Source organism: Podarcis gaigeae, assembly GCF_964106915.1.
Source record: "Podarcis gaigeae genome assembly, chromosome: 12".
Classification (NCBI taxonomy): domain Eukaryota; kingdom Metazoa; phylum Chordata; class Lepidosauria; order Squamata; family Lacertidae; genus Podarcis; species Podarcis gaigeae.
The window spans coordinates 59,318,677-59,331,666 of NC_139688.1; the positions used below are offsets into that span (position 1 = coordinate 59,318,677).

Consider the following 12,990-nt stretch of genomic DNA (forward strand, 5'->3'; position numbering starts at 1 on the left):
CGATGAGCTCCGTTGGGCCTTCTCCTGGCAGGAAGGCCTGATGGGGCTTGTCACAGGCGTGGAAAGGTATGGCAAGGCTTACTGCACAAAGACCTGGCCTCTCAAGGTTGGGAGGGGGCTCAGCCCCAACCCAATTGTTTTTTGTGGGGGGGGGGGAGCCGAGGTCCCCTCAGGCATAAGGAGATGGTGCCTATGGGTGGTGTGGTCAGATGAGGGCTCCTATCTTAAGCCTTCCTGAGTCTAGGTAAGTGCTTCACAAAATTCCTTGTCTTAAGAAATTCCCGAATTGCAGCAAGTGATGCCGGAGCCCATGAGAAGGGATTTTTCTTTCTGTTCTTCTAAGTCCCACTAGTCCCTTTCAGCCTGAAAGGTTCTACCAGCTGCTCCAATATAAGATGGGCGACACATGACTTACCAGCAGTACAGGTTAAAAGGATCTAGAAGTGTGTGTTCAAGATAGAGATGAGCTCTTATGCAAATTCTGCCAAAAATCAATGGAAGTGGGAACAGAAAAAATTCTCGCTTTCTGAACTTTTCCAAGGATGTGATTCAAGCGTGCTCTAAATTTCTTAAACCAAAAGCCCTTGCTAGGGCAAAGAATGTGAAATACTACATTCAGTTCATGGCAAATAATAATAATAATAATAATAATAATTTATTATTTATACCCCGCCCATCTGGCTAAGTTTCCCCAGCCACTCTGGGCGGCTTCCAATCAAGTGTTAAAAACAATACAGCATTAAATATTTAAAACTTCCCTAAACAGGGCTGCCTTCAGATGTCTTTTAAAGAGAAGATAGCTGCTTATTTCCTTGACATCTGATGGGAGAGTGTTCCACAGGGCGGGTGCCACCACCGAGAAGGTCCTCTGCCTGATTCCCTGTAACCTCACTTCTCGCAATGAGGGAACCGCCAGAAGGCCCTCGGTGCAGGACCTCAGTGTCAGGGGCTGAATGATGGGGGTGGAGACGCTCCTTCAGGTCTACTGGGCCATTTAGGGCTTTAAAGTTCAGCACCAAAACTTTGAATTGTGCTCTCAAACGTACTGGAAGCCAATGCAGATCTCTGAGGACCGGTGTTATGGCAAAGTTTTGTATTCAATATTCAGGCCAAACTCACAAATTTGACCAGCCAGATTTTGCAGAGGCATTCCTCACTAAAATCGGTGAGTACCCTGGAATTGAAGCTTTGAATGATGTCCTTAATGAACGAATAAGAGGATACACTGTTGAAGATATTGTTCTGCCAGTCTGGGCGTTGCGCCAATAGATTGGAGTGCAAACAGTCAGCAGTGAAAATCAACAAGAGAACGTATCACCTGCTTATCGACCAGTGAAACAGCAAAAGTTACCACTGCTTTTTGAATAAAAATATGAGCATGTCAGAGGCAACCTTATCGGAAAGGAGGAGGAGGAAGCTGCGAGCTCCGCCCATTTGGATTATTTTTTCTGTTTTTATTTTTCTTATACAGTGGTACCTCGGGTTAAGAACTTAATTCGTTCTGGAGGTCTGCTCTTAACCTGAAACTGTTCTTAACCTGAAGCACCACTTTAGCTAATGGGGCCTCCTGCTGCTGCCACGCAATTTCTGTTCTCATCCTGAAGCAAAGTTCTTAACCCGAGGTAATATTTCTGGGTTAGCGGAGTCTGTAACCTGAAGCGGCTGTAACCCGAGGTACCACTGTATTTTCAAAACTGGTTAAGTTGGATAATCTGTTCATTGTTTTTGTTATGTAACACTAATGTGGTAGGGGATTTTTCTCTATCTCTTCTTATTTTTTTCTGTTTTTTGTCTTCATTTTTTATTCTCCCCCCCACTTCAACATTAATAATAAGGAATTGCTTGGTTATGGCTATTATTATGTAAACAAAGCCAATTTATACAGAGACATGTGTAATATATTTGAGGTGTATGAATGGCAGTACGTGTGTGTGTGTGTGTGTGTGTGTGTGTCTGTGTATGCATATACAATAAACCTTGTAACAATGAATTTTGGATTTATGACCAAGATAACACGGGCCAAAAGGAAATTAATAATACAATATGAAGTTAGTTGGTTTTATTGTAAAACGGCTGAGAGATTCCAAAAAAAAGCAAGTAATTTGGAAATACTTAAAATCTTTGAAAACTGGTATCTCTTATTTACAAGATACACATTTGTTGGAACAAGACAAAAATGTGTTGATGAAGGATTGGATAGGAAAGGTATATACTACAAATTATACTTCTAATGATAGAGGTCTCACTATCTTAATACATAAAGGATCGAGGGTAGATATACAACAAGTTATTACGGAGAAAATGGACACTATTTAATTTTGTGTGTGAAAATTGCCAAAATGGTAATAACGTTGATTAATATATATTGACCAAATGTAGATTCCCCAGATATGTTTTATCAATGTTTTAGTCATGTGAGTCAAAGTACATATGATAAACTTATAATAGGAGGTAATTTCAATGAAATAATTGATCCTAACCTTGATAGAAACACGTCTTCATGAAAAAAAGATTCATTAGAGAAAAAGTACTCAGAAAGTACATGCAAGAGTTGAATCTGGTTGAGCCATGGTGCTTAAGGCACCCAGCCAAAAGGAAGCTTACATTCTATAGTCAAGTACATAAAAATTGTTTTAGGTTGGATTTTTTCTTAATAACAGCGTCCTTGTACCATTAATTTCAAGAATGTGATATTGATGTATGTTGCGCATCTAATCACAGTGCAATTAGTTTGGATTAGAAGTATTATAACGCAGCTAAAATACCAAGAAACTGGTATTTTAACATCCACCGTTCAGCCTGACATCCAGCGCCGAGGGCCTTCTGGTGGTTCCCTCATTGCGAGAAGTGAGGTTATAGGGAACCAGACAGAGGGCCTTCTCGGTGGTGGCGCCCGCCCTGTAGAACGCCCTCCCATCAGATATCAAGGAAATAAGCAGCTATCTTATCTTTAAAAGACACCGAAAGGCAGCCCTGTTTAGGGAAATTTTAAATATTTAATGCTGTATTGTTTTTAACACTTGATTGGAAGCCGCCTAGAGTGGCTGGGGAAACTCAGCCAGATGGGCAGGGTATAAATAAATTATTATTATTATTATTATTATTATTATTATTATTATTATTATTATTATATCTCACTACTTACTGATGACCAATTTATAAAACAAATGAAGACTGCGGCTAAACAATTCTTTGATATAAATACTGAGATTTTGACTCCTTGGATATATGAATGAAAAGCATATAAAGCATATAAAGCACATGGAACCTTACAAAAGTACAATATGAGTAGTTTCTCCGTGGCCTTACCACAGCAAAAAGACTGATACTTAAGAATTGGAAAAATAAAAATCCCTTCTACAATTGGATTGAAGACTTATACAAACTCGCAACATATGAACAACTTGCATATAAACGCAGACTTGCCATGGACAAATTCAATGATATTTGGAATCCATTTTTACAAATACTGTAATAGGTTAAGATATGGTTAAGTAAAATAACAATTTTGTAAAGGTGAAAAACATAATTATTAGGAGAACTAATCACAGATATCCTGTGTCTTGTCTATTTTGGCCCTGTGTACATTCTCGGTCACAAAATCTCTCTCAATCCCTCTAGTTTTAAATCAATAGCTTTTAAACACAGAGTATGTGTTCAAAATGTCTTAGCTGCACGTCCATTTATTGCAAAAAGTCCCCTTCTCACAAAGCTGGTTTTGAAAGACACCAGATTTTTATTTATTATACAGAGCAATTCAGAGAATCTCAGGGAGGAGCTCAAATGTCAATTACAGCAACACTCTGCATCGCAACATTTGTCTCTATAAGCATAGGTTCCAAACAGATAAACCCACATAACAGAAAACCACAATCTGTGATAATTCAGATTATGGTGTGCTACACATAGAACACAAGAGTAATGCAGGTGCAACCCATTCCATAAGTATTAGAAGGCATGGAAAGAGTTCATGAGGTGATTTCTGATATCTCAAGCAAGCCAGCAGTGTTTTAGTGAAGCGAGAGACTATGGCAATTGGGAAAGTAAGGCCATGTTTTGCTCCTTCTGCTCATTTAAAATTGGAAATTGACAGGTGGCAATGGAAACAGGAAATGGAAGAGGTGAGGTTATGGGTGGAGTGCATCAAGCTTCTTGAAAGTACAGTAGAAATCATTCATAACAATATTAGTTAGTGTGAAGAATATATACTACAGTGCTACCTCGGGTTAAGAACTTAATTCATTCCGGAGGTCCATTCTTAACCTGAAACTGTTCTTAACCTGAAGCACCACTTTAGCTAATGGGGCCTCCCACTGCTGCTGCGCCGCCGGAGCACGATTTCTGTTCTCATCCTGAAGCAAAGTTCTTAACCTGAAGCACTATTTCTGGGTTAGTGGAGTCTGTAACCTGAAGCTTATGTAACCCGAGGTACCACTGTACTACTATGACGCATCATCAATTGTTTAATGTGCCAGACAGCAGAGCCAGAGCAGAGTCCGGTGAAGCAGTCCTTCCGAAATTCCACCAGAGGACTGGAGCCTCTCTCTGATTGGCTACCAAGAGAATAAAAAGAGCAGTTTCTGAGGGAGAGCATTAGATAGGACCTGATTTGAGTTGAGAGATAGGCTTCAGGTTGATCTGATTGGAAGACAGGGATTATGGATTCCTGGGAGATAGGGAGAACTGGTTCTGATTTGAGTAGAACATCCGCACTGAGGAGACTCTCTCTATAACAAGAGGCCAGAGCCTTGCAGCTTGGATAGGAAGAGGGGGTTGAGGGTCTGAGGAAGGTCTACAGACAGGAGTTGCCTGGAGTCTGAGGCGGGAGAGGGAGAAGCTGTGGGACTCCCTGGGGCTCATCCTGACAACCATATGTCAGGAGTGCTCTGATGGTGTTTCCTGCTTGGCAGGGGGTTGGACTCGATGGCCCTTGTGGTCTCTTCCAACTCTATGATTCTATGATTCTATGATCCTAGCCCGGAGGGGAGAGTTCTTCTAGGTAAAGGAGACCCCCTGGGTCTGTTATACTGGCTAGAATACCTCAGGAGTGGGACTGCTAAGAGAGAGGGTAAATGATAAAAAGTGCCCCTCACTCATTAAGCTGTGAAGGAAGTGGTGCTGTGTCAAAAGTATTTAACACCCGTCATAACTAGGTCAAGAAACAAGAGTGAAGTTACAGAAACTTGAGTTAAGCATTTTATCACCTATTCTAGAAACCTGAACATCTATTTGAAGTGTAACAACGGATTACTGAGTAACTGAATTTTAAGAAACGTTGTGCATATACTACTGTGCTTAAGCCTGTGACATCCTTGTATTTAGTTTAACTTCTACCTGAAAGAACACATCCCCTGACTCCACTTTGTTTCACAATTCTTTTTGTAAATAAAACTTTTCTTGTTTGTCCAGCTCCTGCCAAGTTTTCCCCCACACAAGACCCCCCACTAGCCTGTAGTATATTGTAGACATTCATTTAATTGGCGTACCATGAGGTGGGTCCGATATATTTAATTGGGGCAATTAGCTGGGTGAATCCGCTACTTTAGTAATTGGTGCTTGGCGGTGGAATTCGCTACATCAAACAATTCTGGCTACTGATCTAGTGAGTGTGGAATAAGGCTTTGTCCCATGCACATTCATCACTTGGCAATCATATCAAGTGAAGGTGTAAATCTATGGTGGCCTATTTGCTTATGCAACAACATAGAGATAGATAACTTTGTATTTTATGCCCCTATGTGAACTACAGCATTTTAAAAATACAATTATCAGCTCAGACTCAAATGGATTCAAGTCACACATGGAGCAGATAAATCAAGTGAACATGCATGTGTGAACCAACACATAATTTGGAACCAATTAACACCATGATTTACACACTTGTTCACAAAGACAACTAATACTGTGTGTGGGCTTCAGTTCCTAGGCTTCCACCTCACTGCAACAAAGATTTCATAATAAATCTTATATAGTGCTCAAAAATTCTGGGAATTGTACTTTTGCTGTTCTTCCTTGCAGAAGAGACTGGGGAAACTAAACAACACAACTCCCTGAATAGGCAGTGTAGAATTTAACTATCCTCAGTTTTCTTTGTTACAATGTGAAGAACTAGTTAAAAACAGTCTTTGGCTTAACTCTGGGAACTATAGATTCCTTTTCTGGTCAATGAAGAAGAATAAAAAATATTTCCCAGAGTCCTAACAGTTTTAATAGCAACCCTTGACTTATATTCTCAGTTAGTGTTTCCCTTCTTTCCAAGTTTCTGAAAGAGTGAGACAAAGGAAAATGCAGATGAGAGCGCGGATGCAGAGCTATTATGAGCAAAGGTGAAATTTGTGGTGTGTGGGGGCCACTCACAATGGCTTAAGGATTTCTAAATTGCTGGATAAAGTTTATGAAGCCCCTTTCCATTTCTGAATTGTTACTCAAACCAGGGGCAGCCCACCCATGAGGCAAGGTGGAGCGAATGCCTTAGGCAGCAGGATTCACAGGGACAGCAGATCCTGATGTAGATCTTTATTTTTATGGCCTTGTGCCTGATGTAGATCTTCACTCACCCCGTCTTCCCTTGTGGGGAGGAAGGCGCCATTTTGCAGTTTGCCTTAGGTGCCAAAATGTCTTGGGCCAGCCTTGACTTGAACCCAGTATGCAACACTGTTTTCCTACTATTCTTAATATTATCTGAAATGCAATCTTTGTCTGGCATTATCCAAGTTAAAAATGCCAGACAATGTTTCAGTCAAAAAGACACGCCTAAGCACACAAAGGTCGCAGAACACAAAATGTTGTGCAGTTTGTCACATTAAATTTCTAGATGTTCTTTATCACTAGTCATTATTTCATTTAAAATGAACTGGAATATGCCTCGGCTTGACTGCAAGAAAGTAGTTACTAACTTAGGCAATCCCTTATTTCTTTCCTGAAGGCAATGTTGAAATATCTGGCCAAACTGCTAGAACAAGTCATTTACCATTACTCTGCCTCCACCCTTTTATTTTAGTACACTTTTTACATTTGCATTTACTTAGGGGGTGGGGTGGAGAATGAGTATCTAACACTTATAATACATACATTGGGACATGGTATATGAAGGCCAGCACAGGATTAGGAGACATTAAAAGCACATATGGGTTTAAATTTGCTTAACTCTGTCCTCAGAGGCAGTGGATGTAAGTCCAAAGCTTGGTGCAGCTCTTTCTCACAATCACAAACCATACATCTGATTTGAGCCCCTTTGTGTTACCACACTCAAGAGATAAGAATGAAAGATGTTGCTTAAGGTGTTATGAAGGTAAATCATTCATCAGCACAATGCCTGCTACCAAGATGCATTGCAACCTTGTTCCTTTAATATCTGGGTTATGGCACGAGAAAATTCCATACAAGCAGTTCTACCACAGGCTCTGAGCAAAGCACATTAACAAGAGAGCCCACAGAGGCTTTTATCCAACCACCTCCTCCAAGTGCTGCTGACATGTAAACATGGAGCACTATACTTTGGCCAAAAGTACCATACATGCACATTTTTAAGCATTTTAATGAACCCTAGAGAATCCTCTACTTCAGTACAGAATTCCTCCATTGTGCTTTTCCTGCTTTAAATCTCATTAGCCCAACCTGAATGTCCAAGCCTTTATTAGCCTATATTACCCTGGAATTAGACTTGGCTAGATAGCTTTAAAATGTCTTGTTAAAAAAAAAAAAAAAAAAATAATTGGAAAAATTGTTAAAATTACTAGGTCTTGAAAAAATGTATTACAAGTAGTGTAATAAATGCAACTTTATTTAAAATACTTTCTTAACTGACCATTGAAAAACTCTGTACGATATTCAAGCCAGTTTGACCAAACGGAGAACAAATGTCAATTTTGAAGCAGATTAACTTGAATAAGAGTGGTGTACTCTTGACTAAACTGGTACAAATTTCAGGCACTACTCCTTAAAGGACTCTCCCTGAACCAAAGAAGTTCTCTCATATGGCAAAGTCTCCAGGGCAGGCAGGGATCCTGTTTTCTGATGTTTCTAAAGCTCTGAACACTCTAATCAGATTAGTAAATACCTGGATTATTCAGGATTCCTCTATGTCCTCTCTTTAGAGCTCAACTATACATATAAATAATTGGCACCCCAAGATCTATAGAGAGGAGCTACGACAAAGTAGCTTATGCCAATGTAACATAACAATCTTCTCAGCTTCGTAAACAGTACAAAGCCTTCTCTACCATGTTGCCTGCTTGTAGTAATCTCAATTTATGAGGTTATGGCTTCCTACCAAATATAAAAAGCACTTAATTGTACCAATGTAGCTAGTGGCTAAAGGGCTCTGGAAGAGACATCAGCAGTTTGCCTCTGATGCCCATCTGCACAATACATCTCAGCACAATTTTTCTGTCGTGCAACAGTTCTGCACCAGGCAATTGTGGCTGCCAATTCTCAGACTGCCAGATTGTGGAGTGTTGCCTCAGCCTCCTCTCCTCTCCCCTCTACTTGGGAGTCCTCCAGGGAGCCGCTGCTGCTGCCCCTGGTCTCTGAGTTGCCCCCCCCCCCCCCGCTCCAAAGAGAGGTGCCTCCTCACACTTCCCCACAGGGGCCTGGGAAGAGGATACCCGCAGCCTTAGTGGCCCAATGGAGAATGGCCAGCACCTTACCTTGGGAGGCAGCAGTGGGCCCTCAGCTCCCAGGCAGGCCTTGCACAGAGCAAGAACGAGAAAGGCCGGAGCAGTGCCTGCCTGCCAGCCACCAGAGTGCACGTGGCTCTCTGGGATGGGAGCCACAGTAGCAGCGAGGCTGCGTTTCTGGCACTGGAATATTTGCAGCCAGGAATAATTGTCCACCCGAAGGCAGCTCCGGTGCCAGGGTTCAAGGGAGGCTCTTGCAGGAGAAAAGCAGGGCAGGAAGGATCTCTCAGGGTGGGAGACCAGGAGAAGAGGTGAAAGCTGACAGAATCTGCCTTTCTATGTGCAGATAAATGATGAGATATGCACGTTATAAATGTGATAAAGGGTCTTTTTAGTTGTTCTTTCTCTATTCTTTTTCCCCTTTCTCTTTTCTATACAATTGTGTTTTGTATTTTCTTATAAATAAATCTGAATTTTACTGTTTAATATGTTTAAAATGATGTTTTATATTAAATATATAGAGAGAGAGCCAAAGTTCTCATTCTTATTGCAGACACTACCAATTCTTAGCAATATGGGCTGCTTCAAACAATGGAAAATAGAAATTTCCAAATTTATCTGGCGGGGGAAAAACCTAGGATAAAATTTAAAATATTAACAGATATGAAGGCAAGAATGGTTTTCGCCCTGCTGGACTTAAAACTATACTATGAAGCAACCTGTTTGACTTAGTTAAAAGATTATTATGGAAAAAATGTTAGACTGTTATAAGGCTTTGGTAACAGTTTTAGCTGGCATGCTTACTTGTGGTATGAAAAGGTGAAGCTAGATATATATTTTCTGAACCACCCAATAAGAAGTCGTCTGTATGTGGTATGGAATAAATATAAAGACCTATTAGAAAAGGGGAAAAACATGTTACTGTCCCCAATTGAAGCTAGTTCTTGGGAAAAAAAATAATATGAGGGAGAAATGGGGCACATATAGAGATTTATTATGTTTTAAGGTGGTGGAATGTAAAATGAAAAGTCAAGAAGAGACAAAAGAATAGATATCATATTGGATTCAATATTGTCAAACGTATGAATATTTTAAAAAAGACTCATTAAAAGGTTTTGGAGGTGGAGGGTCGGACTTTGAAAAGGAATTACTGAGTGCCAACGAGAAATTGATCTACAAGATGTATTGCCTGAAGTGTTGCCTGAATGGGAAACAAGATGAGTTGGTAAAATCAACAATGATTCACTGGGCTCTTGCCCAGGGCATAATATGGAAATGGTTAAGTGTGAAAAGCTGTGGAAAACTGATCTTAATTTTACTGCCTGTAGTGCGCTGAAAGAAAACTATATGAAAATGACATATAGATTGTATATAACACCCGTGAAAATGGCTAAAATATGTAAGAATGCTAATAAACAATATTAGAAATGTAAACAAGCTGATGGTACTTTTATTCATATGTAGTGGTTTTGTAAGAAAGCAAAAGCCTACTGCAAAATGATAAATAATGAATTAAGTAAGATGTTTAAAACGACAATAGGGGGAAATCCAGAAGCTTTTTTGCTAGGTTTGCTCAGGCCAGAGATCCCAAAAATAATGATAAAACTGTTTATATATGCAACAATTGCAGCAAGGATTATATATGTGCAGAAGTGGAAAAGAAACTGCAATACCCACAAGAGAAGAATGGATTAACAAGTTATGCCAAAATGGCAAAACTAACCACTAGGCTAAGAGACTCTAATGATGAGGTGTTTGTAGAAGAATGGAAACCCTTTTCACATTACTTAAGAAAATACTTTAATTCTTTTTCAGTATGAGATGGATTTATATCTTGAGCAACAGAAGAAGATGATGATGTTATTTTTAGGTTTATATTTTACAGCTTGTGTGATATTAGAAACAAATGGGCAGTTCAGAGAGTGAACATATAATGTCTTATCAAGTGATATGGAAATTCAGAGAAAAATAAGAATGATAACATATGATTTTTAAAAGATGTACTATGTAAAAACTTAATAAATATATATATATATATATATATATATATATATATATATATATATATATATATATTATTATATTAAAAAGACATACATTTACTTCTGACTTTTACAAGAGTTTGACCTAGTGTTCTTTAAAATATTGATACTGGGAACCAGTGACTTCAAACAGGACAATACAAATAAACACCTGAATAACGGGAGAGATAACAGAATCCAGTATAGCATGCATATGGGACATTGTCAGTTAATGTGCCTTTTCCCAGCATATAAGAAAATTTGCCATTCATAAATAAATTGATTCATAAATTCATAGTCCCCCTCAGCTACGGCCGTGCGCCCCGCCCCACATGCCCCACCCTATAGAACAATGTGCACATGCTGGTGCCCACCTGCCCTGGGTGTCACCAGGGCTCCATACGCCACTGGAAGCCATGCATCTTTGATACTCTTATTAAACTCCACTATGTTTTCTAATCTAAAAGACACAAGCAATTACAGCCTTTCCTCGTAGAACTGATGCTTCCAACTCTTATAGCAGAATAATAATAATAATAATAATAATAATAATAATAATAATAATAATTGTACCCCAGCCACTCTGGGCAGTCCAGCACATACAGAAACATAATAAAACATCAAACATTAAAAACCTCCCTATTCAGGTGTCTTCTAAAGGTTGTATAGTTACTTAACTCCTTGACATCTGATGGAATGGTGTTCCAGAGGGTGGGCACCACTACCAAGAAGGCCCTCCACCTGGTTCCCTATAACATCCTTTCTCGCAGTGAGGGAGTTGGCAGAGGCCCTCAGAGCTGGTCCATAGTGTCTGGGCTGAATGACGGGGGCTGAGGTATTCAGGGCCAAAGCCGTTTAGGGGTTTAAAGGTCAGCACCAACACTTTGGATTGTGCCCGGAAATGTACTGGGAGCCAATAAACTTATAGAAGCAGACTTATTGTTATCTACAGCAAATGAATATTAGATCATGCCCCCTTATTAGTATTTGCCAATAGAAAGCAGGCACCGTGCTCAGTGGAATGTATTTGGAACCATGATAGTAACATAACACTATTAAGCCAGTTTATCACTTAATCCCCCAGAACTGAACATGTAACTGCACCAGATTCCTTCACTGTTGACATTTAGATTGTAAGCTCCTAAGGGCGGGGATTTGTCTTTTCCCCTTATGATACCCTGGAAAAATACAATGTGAAATACCGGTACCTCTAACTATTGCTTTATAAATCTTCAGACAAACTATGGGAACAAGATAAAGTCAAAACAGATACATCCGCTCTTGTCCTTGACAGTATACAACACTGAGGGTGAAACAAACACAATTTGCATCCCCATCATAACATTAAAAACTGAAGCTGCAGCCCAAATTCAGTTACACTGTTGACCCAAGAAAGTTATTCCTGCCACCAGTTTTTTTTTAATTAAAATATGTGTTAGTCCATAGACCATAGCAGAACCTGTCTGCAGTTATCCCTTAATAGCATTATATCAAATATGTACATAATGCTAAATGCTTTGTTTTCAGTATACATTTTTTGCAGTTTTATTCTACAAGGACCCAACTCAGGCTAGCCACAACTACACAAAGGCAGATGGGAGTTTACTGAAAAGAAAAAGGCAGCCCTGCCCCAATTACATCACCATCAACAGGTATGAACTTGCTGTTTGGAGCAGAGAGAAAAACTTCTTGATGTTAAGATTGTGCAATAAGCTCCTCTGAGAGGCGTTTCTCCTTTTCAAAGTTAGTTTTATTGTCCAGCGTCATGAAATGCTTAAACTACTTTTGCTCAGCTCATGTATCAGATTTTTTTAGCTGCTGGTTTTTCCCTCGGGAAAGAGGCAGTAAAAGGGGAAAGAAAGAAGAAAATCTTCATTTCCTCCCTTTTGACAGATTTCCAAAATAAGTAAATTTGCCTGGAAATAAAGCTGGCTCCTTGCTCTAAAAACTTCACAAAAGTGAAGGGAAGATGAAGAAAGGGGAAACCACTTACAGATCAAAATAACCACCACAAAACTCTCTCCCACCATCCCTGCTGCAGCTTTCAAACTGGTTTTTCAGCAACAACAGAACACTTTCTTTACAGCTCTTAAACTTAAGCCAAGTGAAGGGAGACGGAGAGAGTGGATGAAACTCCAGGCAAGTTCCTATGAGGTTGACAAGGCTTTCCATCATAGATTGGGAACCACTTACATTAATAACGTCTAACCCTTTTTCTTTTTAGAAAAAGCAGAGTTGAAAAGGCACTGGTCTCAACTATTCCTTCCAGATAGTTAAGAAGTCATTTTAAAAGGTTGGGACAGGGAACCAAGCATACAAACACACTGAACTTGCAAACCTCAAGTCTGGCT

The 12,990-nt window shown here is 39.7% G+C and overlaps 1 protein-coding gene across 2 annotated transcripts in view; it reads right to left on the bottom strand.

The window, feature by feature from the left end:
* The window catches only part of EGFR (epidermal growth factor receptor), a 151,295-nt gene that overhangs the window by 136,389 nt on the left and 1,916 nt on the right, over positions 1 to 12,990 (bottom strand). The window lies entirely within an intron of this gene.